We start from the raw sequence: 11460 nt of genomic DNA on the forward strand, positions 1-11460 counted from the left end.
TTTGTCATGCTATATTATAACACAGAGACAAGGATTGGGGGCATACAATACACCTCATGGTGTAGCCCTTATGGTCAACCTCTCTAGATTTCCAAAATTTTCCTATATGTTATCTAGTTCTGCGCTTGCGAAATTTCTACTTAGCAAAGATACTTTTGTTCTTTGTAAGTTTGTTATTTTGAAGCAACCCACAAAGATATGTAAGGGGATAAACAATGACAGGCGTATTCTTCTTGAGATCCTTCCAGCTGTCATGGACTTTTGAATATCTTGACATATTTTGAATTTAAAACTATGCATGGTTGCCTTATCAGGAACCTCCCAAATAAGAGAGAAGAGACTTGGCAATGGCAAATCCTCGATATGTCCATATGTACCCTCTTTAGATGGAACCACATATTGTGCGTAATATATAAAAATTCTTGTCTCACTAAAAGAACCGACGATCTCATCATCATATATAATGTCTGCAAATGCCTTATGAATCGCATTCAAAGTTCCATTCAAACTCTCCACAGGTTGCCATTCTGATGAAAATATATCTACGATAAAGAATTCAATATTAGTACTTGCTTAAATTAAAAAAAAATCATATATGTTATCAACTTAAAACTTACAATGTGTTTGCTGGCAAACACATTTATTAGGAGATAAGTGCATATGCTTGGCCATGTAAACATGTTGCACTTTGACTAACCACCCTTCATGCGTAATTTTGAAAGCAATGATACGCCCTTTCCAGTGATGTTTTATATCCTCTCTTTTTCTTCTTTTGACCTTGAGAGAGCCTTTGCAAGAGGGCAACATGGTCACCCAATCGTTTATGCAAAAGGTTTTGGGCTCCCAATTTCCATCTACTCCTTGGCCATAGATAGTGCTGGAGTTTATTAAACGAAACGGGTGCCTTCTTTTGGATGCCATACTTAGATTGAAACTGCAGAGAAAAGCGCTCACTGAGAAAGACAAATGAGCAAAGAAAGAAGCTCGCCGAGAAAGACGAATGAACAAAGAAGAAATACTGAAAAGACTAATGAAAATATAGTGGGGGCACCAAAAGCTCCCGACTTTCAAAAAAGTTATTATTAACTTCACAACATCGTTATCATAACCGGTTTTGTCAGATTTTATAAGTAAATAAGGACTTTGGGACCATCAAAACATGTCAGAGTTTGGAGATTTTGGCTAAAAGAGAGAAGAGGGCTAAAAGAGAGAAGAGAACCATGGAGTTGACTCTACTATCTCCAAAAAGAAGGAGACAAGAATACCATATTCTTGCACACATGGCAAACTCTCTTTGGCCCTTTCCTTAATCTCGTGATTAACAAAAGTGCATTTTTTGAAGCGTTTTTGGCCCTAATGATAAAAATTTGTTGTGTTATGTGCAAAAGGCAAAAGAAGGCCAATCCCTATCAATGACACTAAAAAACAAAACAAATTTATCTGTACCACTGAAAAACAATAAATATTTAATATTTGACTATAAATGTGAAGCTCCAAAGACCTAAAGTTTTACGTTACAATGAATGACCTAGATAAGGTGACAAAGGAATTAATATAGTAATGTGACTTTGCCAGCTATGCAGAAGAAACTAATTTAAATGATTGCATGTGTGGATTACATCAAAAGATGAAAATCTAAATCTACTTTGGTCAGGTTCATAGTAAATGAGGATAAAAGAACTTGTCCAATAGTACTGATTGATGGAGAAAATGTACTTGTGGCCTCTACACAAATGGGATCGATCTCCTCATTAAGGGATGTGAATGGGGCATCACCTAGCCAAATTAGAAGTGGACTAGGGTAGTTTTTGCACACATGAGTAGAGAGATAATGATGGTGACGATGTAGAAAGACAAAGAGGAAAGAAGATGTAGTGCAATATAAAGCAAATAAATGAAGATGCTAATATTTTGGGTTACAACCAACACATCCAAATCCAAAATGGTGGGGGGAGTAGGCACACATAAGTAAAGAGGTAACGATGGTAACAATATAAAAGGAGAAAGAGGAGGAGAGAATGATGGTACAGAGGGGTTTGAGAGTAGTGGAATGGGGAGGATGGAGATAATGAAGGGATAGAGAATATAAGACGATGCGGATAAAGGTAGAATAAGATCAAGGTATGATGAAGTGGGAGCAAGGAGGGTGATGGAGTTGGAAGATGGGTGGGCGAGTGAGAGAGAGGAAGAGGGTGTGTGCAATGAAGCGGGGAAGGAGGGTGATGGAATGGAGAGGAATAGGAAGAGAGTAAAGGTATGAAGATAGTGGTAGAGTGGAGTATATATATCCCTCGTTGAATGCTCAAAGAGGTCTCCTTTTATAGGCACTATAGTTGAATTATATTATCTACTAACCCCAATTAATCAAGTGTAATCTTGATTGATTAGAGCTTTAAATTGATTGATACACTAGGTGATGTAAGACAATGCATGAAGTCTCCCTTCATAATGTCTTTTGTTGTCTTGTGTCCATGAGTCTTTATAGTCAAGCTTCTCAGAGAAAATAATAAGAAAAGGGAAGGTAAACTACAAATGTTGGAAAAAATGAGGTAGAGTTGTATATATGCATTACTAGCACAATGTGAGATTTTACAACATAGGATGGATAAATTTACAAGGATTTGAGTAGAGAGAATGGAAAAATGTATTTACACTTTTTACAAGATGTGCTCATCCTCTAAAAGGAAAAGATACTTACTTTAACGAGAGATTCATAGAGAAAAAGGCTTTAAATAATAATTGAGAAGATTCTAAAATCTCCATCATTATAGATATGACCTTTATTATTGCTAATCCTTTCGTGCATAAATATATCATTGTATTTTCTTCTTTTGGTGGCCCAAAGCTTTTTCCATGCATGCACAATTTGTAAAACTCAAAATATTAAAATAAGTCTAGGTAATATAGAGAAAAATGGGGCATATCATAGTTAATTTAATAATAGGCTAGGGAAAGTGAGATGTGTGAAAAAAGAAAAATATAGGAGAGAAGAAAAGGGAATTTGTTACATACACTGTATGGAAAAGTTATTGGATTATTTCACTAAAATACTCAAAGACATGTGTGTCCAAGTTTGGCCCCACCTTCTCCTTTCATTTTCAAAGATCTTGACTACGAGTTTGAATTTTTTGTAGAAGGTGTCCTTATATCCCCTTATTCTTATATTGACTTCCTTGTGTGCTTAGTACAATTTCCTTTAAGTGTGAGGAGACTCTCATGCTCAACTCCAAGGTTTTTTTAATATCATGTGGCCCACCTCCAAACACATCCAAGCTCAATATTGAAATTATTGTAGATAAATATTTCCAAAGAGGATTACTCCTAAAAAGGAATTTCCTAAAGGAAAAGTAGATTTCTCTTATTTGGTAGAAACATGCAAGCCTTTACAAACATTGGTTCCTAGATAAAGCATAAACTATACACCTCGATGTTATGTACACCTTAGATGACTATAAGAGAAGATTTACATGGAAAGAATAAAAGGTTGTGAAATGCACCCATCACTCATATTGCAAATAGTGAAACACACTCTAAACCTAAAGCATTAAGGTGATGAATATGATAAGCCAAAGAGATTGCTAAGTCTTTCACACCATGTTTACTTGCATCAAGCCCAAAGATACAAGCCAACAAGATTCTCAAAGAACTAATGGAGGTTATCATGATAGGTGCAATAGTAATATACAACTTAAATGACATGTGGATTGATGCATTGACTAAATCAATTATGAAGCAAAGTCTACTCCTTAGCCAACCAGGTAAATAGCTCGTGAGTAAGTAACAAAGTAAAAGCTATCATAATAGTACATGGTAGCACCTTTGACCAGAGTCAATAGTATAACCATAGGTATACTTGATGGCATTGGTTTGATTCCTAGAAATTTGTCATCATTAGAATATCCAAGCCCACCTAAGAAGAGTTTCACCCTCAAAAGACATAGGCCCAAAAGTAGGAGGAGAAGGGGAGCAACGTAGCAGAAGATATGAAGGGAGATAAGGAAAGAAGATACTGATTCCTCTTATGAGTTAACACATGAGGAGAAATGAAAGAAAGTGAGAAAAAAATGATACCGAAAGGTTTGAAAAAACAAGAGAGAGTTGTGATTCCATTAGCAATAAAGGAATCAAAGAAGGAAATGTTGTAAGAAGAAGCTACACACATCAAGGAATAAGAGGATACTCTTGTGGCTATGTATCTATCATGTTAGGAAACATACGTAGGAGGGATGAGATCATAGTAGAAAAAGTGAAAGTAGACCTAGCTCGATTCATAGAAAGCTCTAACAATAGTAAAGTAAAGATTAGTGAGAATCTAGTGGAATATAATAACTTGTGGCAATTGTACTAAGCATGCAGATTGAATTGTTTGAGTTGAAAAAAGGAAGCTTAGCAAGAGAAATCATCATTAGCTCTCCTAGTGAGAGTGACAATGACCAATTGAGTTGGCTATTGGCTCATGGGAATGGGTCAATAGACTGTCATGTACAATTGGGAGATTGTACATGTTAGCGCATCTACGTGAAGAGCTCAGAAAGGATAAGATAGAAGCAATCAAGGTAAGATAGGAATTGCAATTCAAAGTATAAAGTGAAAGATGCATATGAAGAGATCTTGCCTAGCAACATCGAGTCCTACAAAACCAATTGGAAGATGAAAAAAAGGAGCTTGAAGAAATGAGATATCAAGTCCAAAGCATGGATACAATTTAGAAGTAGAGTAAGGATGCCAAGGTGCAAGTGGCATAATGCAAGGTCCAAGTAGAGCAAAAGAAATAGAAAAAAACTACCCTAACAAGAGAGCTAGAGGAAACTCATCAAGATCAAGCATAACTCTAGGTAATCTTTAGAGGTCTACAAGCTACAATTGAAGCAAGCCTAACAAGAGCAAAACCAAGGTAGAAGAAGAAGCAAGTCAAGGCCATTTAGATATCCTTTAGAGGATAACCAATTTCCTATATCGTGAAATGCAATTCAAGGAACAATTAAATATGTGCAAAGATGTGATCTTCCTACAGTAATCCCTCATGACCACCTTAATGACTAAGATAGACAAAGTGGAGAAGCTAAGAGCTCCATATAGTCTTGCCATTGTAGTCTTAGAGAAGCTAGATTTTAGCACTAAATTCAAGTTTATATCTTATGTGAGTGTACTAAAGAAAGGTTATTGTATCATCTTTGCCAATGGGTTGTAATGACCAATGATTGAGAGAAATGGGACTTTGATCATGTGTACCCTCATAATCAAGTGATGTTCATTTATTACCACTAACAAAGGGGACAACTCTATAGAGCTTTCTAAAGGCATGAAGACCATGAAAAAGTATGTGTAGCCATTGGATTTTGATGTGTCCATGGAGGAGATTGAAGGAGAATCACAAGGTTCATAACGAGCAACAAAAGTGGGCCCTAATACCCAAGAGATCTATGACAAGATGATAAGGAACTTGCAAGCTCAAATACAAAAGGTGACTAATGGAAAGAAATGGCTCAACTAGCAGGATATGGAAGCCTTCCATGAAGAATGCAAGTTTCAAGGAAAGAAAAGAAAGTGTCTTACTCACCACCTAGTGAATGGATTGATGTGCTTCATTGTTCTTATCCTAAGAGACATGGTAGAGACTATGACACCTAGCTTCATGAAGGATACAAAATTTTCATTGTAAATTAATAGTATTGGTTTTCCACGTATTATCCTTAGCCTCTAAGTGGTTCTCTTTTTATTATACAAATTTCAATACTTTGACTACCTTAATTAGGATATTCTTTGTATTTTTATTTTATGATAAGTCCATGTTTTGCCTTTTCTTTTGTAGATCAATTGTTTATTTCTTTTTAAAAAAATAATTAGCTAGTTATGATTTACACTTTGAATTAATCTGATATAGCCTATATGTTTCTCAATAGCATATCAACTATTCATCTCATTAAACATAATATCTCTACTCAGGCATATATTGAGTGCAATCAAATTATAACACATGTAACCCTTTTGCTCAAGGGAATAGCCAACAAATATGCACTTTTCAACTTTGGGATCCAACTTCTTTCTTAGCTCATTAGGAATATGTACATATGTAATGCATCCAATTACTTTAATATGTGACAAATCTGGTTTCTTGTTAATAAACACCCTGCACTAGCGTCTAATAGCTTTTCTTTCACTTGCATGGGAAAGTTTTGACAAGTGGCAGCTTATTTTGCCACTTTCTAGCCTTCCAAATGGAATTTTCAACCATTTCAACTAATTTTTACAATTAATAATTTTGAAAATTAATTTAGCTCTTTATCATTGCCTAAAAAATCAGCAATGCTTATCCACAATTAAATTGGCAAGGCCATTTTGACTTCCAAATGGTGTTATGCACTGATTGATCCTTACATTGGCTTAAATTAATTACTTAACACGTAGTTCCTAGCATCACTATTGACACTTATTGGCCAATTAAATGCCCTAGGCCAAAACCTACACTAGATCCTAATATGCAAGCTATAGTATGTAAAAAGTCTATTCGTTCTAGCTTTTTGTTAGGACATTCACATAATTTCTTGAACCCAACATTTATAAAAAAATGTAATTATCTCCAACTACTCAAGTAAAACTTTTGTAGTAGCCACCCACATCCTATGAAGATGACTTGCAACTGCTATTCTTTGATGTAAATGTTGGGTTAAATTGTGTCAAAACGACTCCATCTCAGAGCACTGCTCCTTCCATCTTACTGTAATGCCCTCCTCAAGGAAATGGTCAATTGCTAGTTTGCCTGCTATATGCACCCATTCTTCCCAGAGTCTTCCTTTAAATTTAGAGAATTTATAAAAGAGTAATTGCTCAGTAAGTGGTGTTTCTCAAGAATGCTGTAGCCCCTCCTTGAGAGATAAATCTTGTTTTTTTAAAAAGGGAAAATGCATGCACTCTCAATACACCTACATGTTCTAAAGATTAGAAATGCCTAGCAGCTTGACCAATTGGCTCTATCTTTGATCCCTTGCTCTTCCCCCACTACATATCTCAAGACACAACAAGCGTAGGAACCTTGGTACACTCGATTCACTTGTTAACTTGAGCTTAACACTACATAACTAACTTGACACCAATTGGGTCCTCAAGTGCAGGACAACACTCTAGGATTTCTTGGGGTCTCAATCCATCTTCGAATTGCACTTGCACGATACACTCTTCACTACACAATAAGATAGTCACACCCTCAAAAAGCACACATTGTTGAATGTACAATCAAAAACCATAAAGAAGATCCATCAACATTGGTAGCCTTCAAATATTTTCCATCTACCTCTTCTATCATAGTACTACTCCTTGCAAGCATGGATGTCACCCAATACTATAACCATCATCCATTTAGTAGAAGTGAAAAACTATCCAAAACAATAATCACTCCTCCAACATATTTCTACAATCCCGACTATCCTAGCAAATTGTATCTAGAGTACAAGCTCTCTTATGTTGCCATCAATATTACGTGCTAAGTTATTGGCACATGTTTGGAGAGAGGGATAATGTTAACCCTCAAAAGTGAAGTCAAGGGGAGAAGCATACAAGTTCCATACCTTAATTTGAAAGTGAATTATTATCCTAGTAGGGACTATCCAATCATAGCATGCAACTCAAAATTTTTATTGTGAATACACAAGTATTATTTTTGTAAACATTATGTAAGAGGCATGCTCAATCCCTTGCAATTTATAATGCCTCATAATGGTAGATAAGGCATTTACATTAATCTTTTAATGGTAGATTAGGAAATTACATTCATCCTAGTTTAGATTAGGTCATATTAACCTAAGTGATATGCCTATAATGTTAAAAAGGACTAATCAAAAAGCTTAAACTTGGATAGGATGCTCAAATTATAGATAATTCTAGCTATAATGTATAATAACCAAAAAGTGAATGGAAGAGATTATTCTTATGTGTCCTCTTTTTTGAAATGTAGCTTTCTTCATTCTTTGCTTCTCTATTGTTATTGAGAGAGAGAGAGAGAGAGAGAGAGAGAGAGAGAGAGAGAGAGAGAGAGAGAGAGAGAGAGAGAGAGAGAGAGAGAGAGAGAGAGAGAGAGAGAGAGAGAGAGAGAGAGAGAGAGTCTTGGGGAGGTCTGTCATAAATATATATATGTATCACATTGGTTTTACATAAGGGATTTTTAAAATACAATTTTAACACAATTTTTGCATACATAAGGGTCCCATATAAAGGGATTACTTACAGATTGAATAGAAAAGGGCTATGTTTTATTAACAGAAAATTCATTGATAAGGATATCTATAAATAGGCCTTGAATGCATTGCATGTGATATAGAGGGTATGCATATAATGAATTCCTCGTGTGTGTGTGTGTGTGTGTGTTTACACATACCTAATCCTAATTCCCTTGGGGGTAGTTTAGTATTTGTCTAGGGACCAATCCTAGTCACCACAATTCATGATAACTTTGAGCATGTAGACTTAAGTGATTGGGAGTTCCCTAGGTCTACCTCATATGCAGAGCATCTAGCCTCACCCTATTAGGATCAACCTATTAGTTTTCAATTTCTTTACCAATCTTTTCTTTTAAAACAAATTGCTAGCTAATCAAAATAAACAAATAGAGCGTTTCTATGATTTTCCAACCAAACAAAGTTCATCTTTGTATATCTACATATGTTTGATCACTTTATGTGTGTATGAACACACCTTTATTTTAAACTTTTTTGTTCACAAAATTTTCGTACATTTGCATGCATTTTACTTTATATGCATGTGAGTGCACCTTATTTCCTATTCTTCTCTCCATAAGAGTATACTAAGTATTTCAATGCGAGTGAACACACTCTAACGACATAATGGGAAAGTAAATTAATTGTCTTTGTAAAACCAATATCAATTTACAGCAATTTGAGCATTTATCCTAATTTATGTTGAGCAGTTAAATAATATAAAAATAAAAATAACCTTAACTAATAAAATACTTTACAAAGTAACTTTTAATTTTTGAGAAATAAATTAATTTTTGATTTAATAATTTAATAATTCGACTATCTTAGATACTAAATAAGATTTTTCTATAAACTTCTATCAATTTTAAGTAATTATAGTAATTTTCAATTATTCTCTTAAGTAAAAAATTTCTAAACTAATATTTTAATTATACTTAATTATTTTTTACTTTTTAATCTAGTTTTGTTTTTTATTTATCATATTTTTCTTAAAAATCATGGTATTATTTTGGTTATATTTCTAAGTTTTAAATATAAAAATAAATAGATAAAAACTATTAAATTATTTTAAAAGAATCTCATAAGAATCAATTTTAAAGAAGCTTAAATTTGAAGTGAAAAAAATAATTTGAAATTTAACATATTTTTTAAAAATTGGATATTGTTTTAGTTATCTTTTGGTAATAAGCTGATTAGAAAATAAAATATTGTACATTGGTCATATTAACTATCAAAATTTTGATATCATGTTTGCTCGTGGGTCTCGTTACATCAATGTGCTTGGGAGGGGTCATCATGGATAGGAAGAATGAGGAAAGAAAGGATTTTGGGGGTAGGGGATGGCATGCAAACTACTGCTAACTCCTTGTTGTAGAAATTCATCACCTCTAACTATTATTTTTCACTCCCTCTCTTAGTCTTAAGAGTTGACTCCTCGTCATTGTGTGTAGATATATCATGGATCCTTTAGATTTCTTCTTATAGATATATCATGGGAGGAGAGTAGAATGGTTTTGAGTTGGAAGGTGAGCAACTAGGTAAGAGATAGTCAACCAAGGTTGATCGATCTCATGAACTTATAAGAGATCCATCCACATCCCTTTGTTCAATGCTCATAGATCCCGACATTCATATTTAGAAAAAAAACTCAAAAGGAAATTTTTGTTGCATAAAAATTAAATCAATATTTCATTCACATTTCAATAAAACATGATAGACTTAGAGATTTTTTAGTTTACCCCAGTCATTAGATTTTTGAAATTTGTAGTGCAAGTAGCATGTTGATGGCTAGATAGTTGAAGTAGATTTATCCAAAAGTAACTTAAATCACTCAAGTTTATGCAACCAAAAAATCCTTTCCACAAAATAGTCATTTTAACCCATATGTTTTCCCTCAACTATGCATTAAACACTTTGATTGGGGAATATAGTCACAAGATTGAAACTTCCTTCTAGTTGAATTAAACAAGCTCATCTCTCGCAAAGTACCAAAATCAAGTCTTGGCTTCTATTTGTCTATGGCACTCAAATACCAAAACTTATTGAAATGCTTTTGTATTCTCACTATATGTAACATACAAACTTGTAATCAATTAACAAATCCCATTTAATAAATAAAATGTCTGAGAAAGGCATTATTCTAAGGTAAGGATAACTTAAAGATTAGAGATAAAATGACTATGTGGCTAAATGTTTGCTTGCTCTCCAAGCATTAAGAAGCATGTAACTAACAAAAATTGGCATCCACTATGCAATGCATGCATTGAACTACCATTTAGGAAATGTTCCTTTTGAACTTATTAGGGATTATAGCATATTAGGTTAGAATCATGTTTGAAAAGAGAAAAACATGTGCACATGTCAAGTTGAAGATGCAAACAATCATGCAACAACTCACAGAACACATAAAATGAAGCCTCTATTCTTGTCAATCTAAGTAACATACATAAAATGAAGCCTCTATTCTTGTCAATCTAATCAACATACTTTTAATATTGAGAACTTTTGGGTTATCACCCGTTAGTATCACCATTAGGCTATATTTAAGAGAGTAATTAACAATAAAAGAATTGTAGGGTGTTTATTTGCCAATGGAAATGCGAAACTATATAGCAAAATATTTTTTCAAATAATTGAAATCAAGGAATTCCTTGTTGAGAATATTAGAGAGTAAGTTACCAATCGTGCATCAAGATATTAGTTTAAGATGAGATTTCCAAAGACTTACCTATTTTGGGTGAACAGTCTTATTGTGTAGTTTTTGTTCACCAAATAATTAATAATTCTACAATTCTAATGTATTCATGTTGACGGTTAGCCATCATTTCATCCTTAGACTTTTAAACTCATTACTCACTCATCCTTATCACTCATTTCGCATTGCTTACTTTTTAGCTTATCATGAATGTTTGGTTGTTTGGGCCTTTTTCCTCATCATAATCACCACACTATTATATATAATATAATCTCACAAGAACATTTTTGAATCTAATTGCATTTATAGGTCATATCTAAATAAGTAAAGCTTCTTCTAGATGGAAATAACTCAATGCTAGACATTATTCGATACTACCTTATAGTAAGAATATAACAAAGTTACATGAGTTTCATTAGCAAAACATGTTGGAAAGAGCTTTACAAGTAACATGTAAGGGAATATGAGATGCATAAAAATTGTGAACAATGGAATTTGTGTAGTTTAAGAAAGGAAGTGATATATGGATAGGGACACAAAGCAGTAAGAGCATGA

The 11460-nt window shown here is 33.8% G+C and overlaps 1 protein-coding gene and 1 long non-coding RNA gene across 2 annotated transcripts in view; one reads left to right on the plus strand and one right to left on the minus strand.

Annotated features, from left to right (window-relative positions):
• Nucleotides 1-407: 407 nt before the first annotated feature.
• Nucleotides 408-10999, minus strand: LOC148013453 (uncharacterized). Its single transcript, XR_015688787.1, has 3 exons — nucleotides 10939-10999; nucleotides 618-934; nucleotides 408-542 (listed from the first exon to the last, which is right to left on the minus strand). It is a non-coding gene; the product is annotated as an uncharacterized LOC148013453 (long non-coding RNA).
• A 253-nt stretch (nucleotides 11000-11252) lies between these two features.
• LOC148013454 (multicopper oxidase LPR1 homolog 1-like) overlaps nucleotides 11253-11460 on the plus strand; it is a 99446-nt gene continuing 99238 nt past the window's right edge. Inside the window, exon 1 of the mRNA XM_087667894.1 lies at nucleotides 11253-11460. This exon is cut by the window's right edge and continues 703 nt beyond it. The gene's annotated coding sequence lies outside the window, so the exon portion shown is untranslated.

This window comes from Lygodium microphyllum, chromosome 26 (assembly GCF_053477565.2).
Source record: "Lygodium microphyllum isolate KBCC chromosome 26, Lygodium_microphyllum_v1.1.10, whole genome shotgun sequence".
Taxonomy (NCBI): domain Eukaryota; kingdom Viridiplantae; phylum Streptophyta; class Polypodiopsida; order Schizaeales; family Lygodiaceae; genus Lygodium; species Lygodium microphyllum.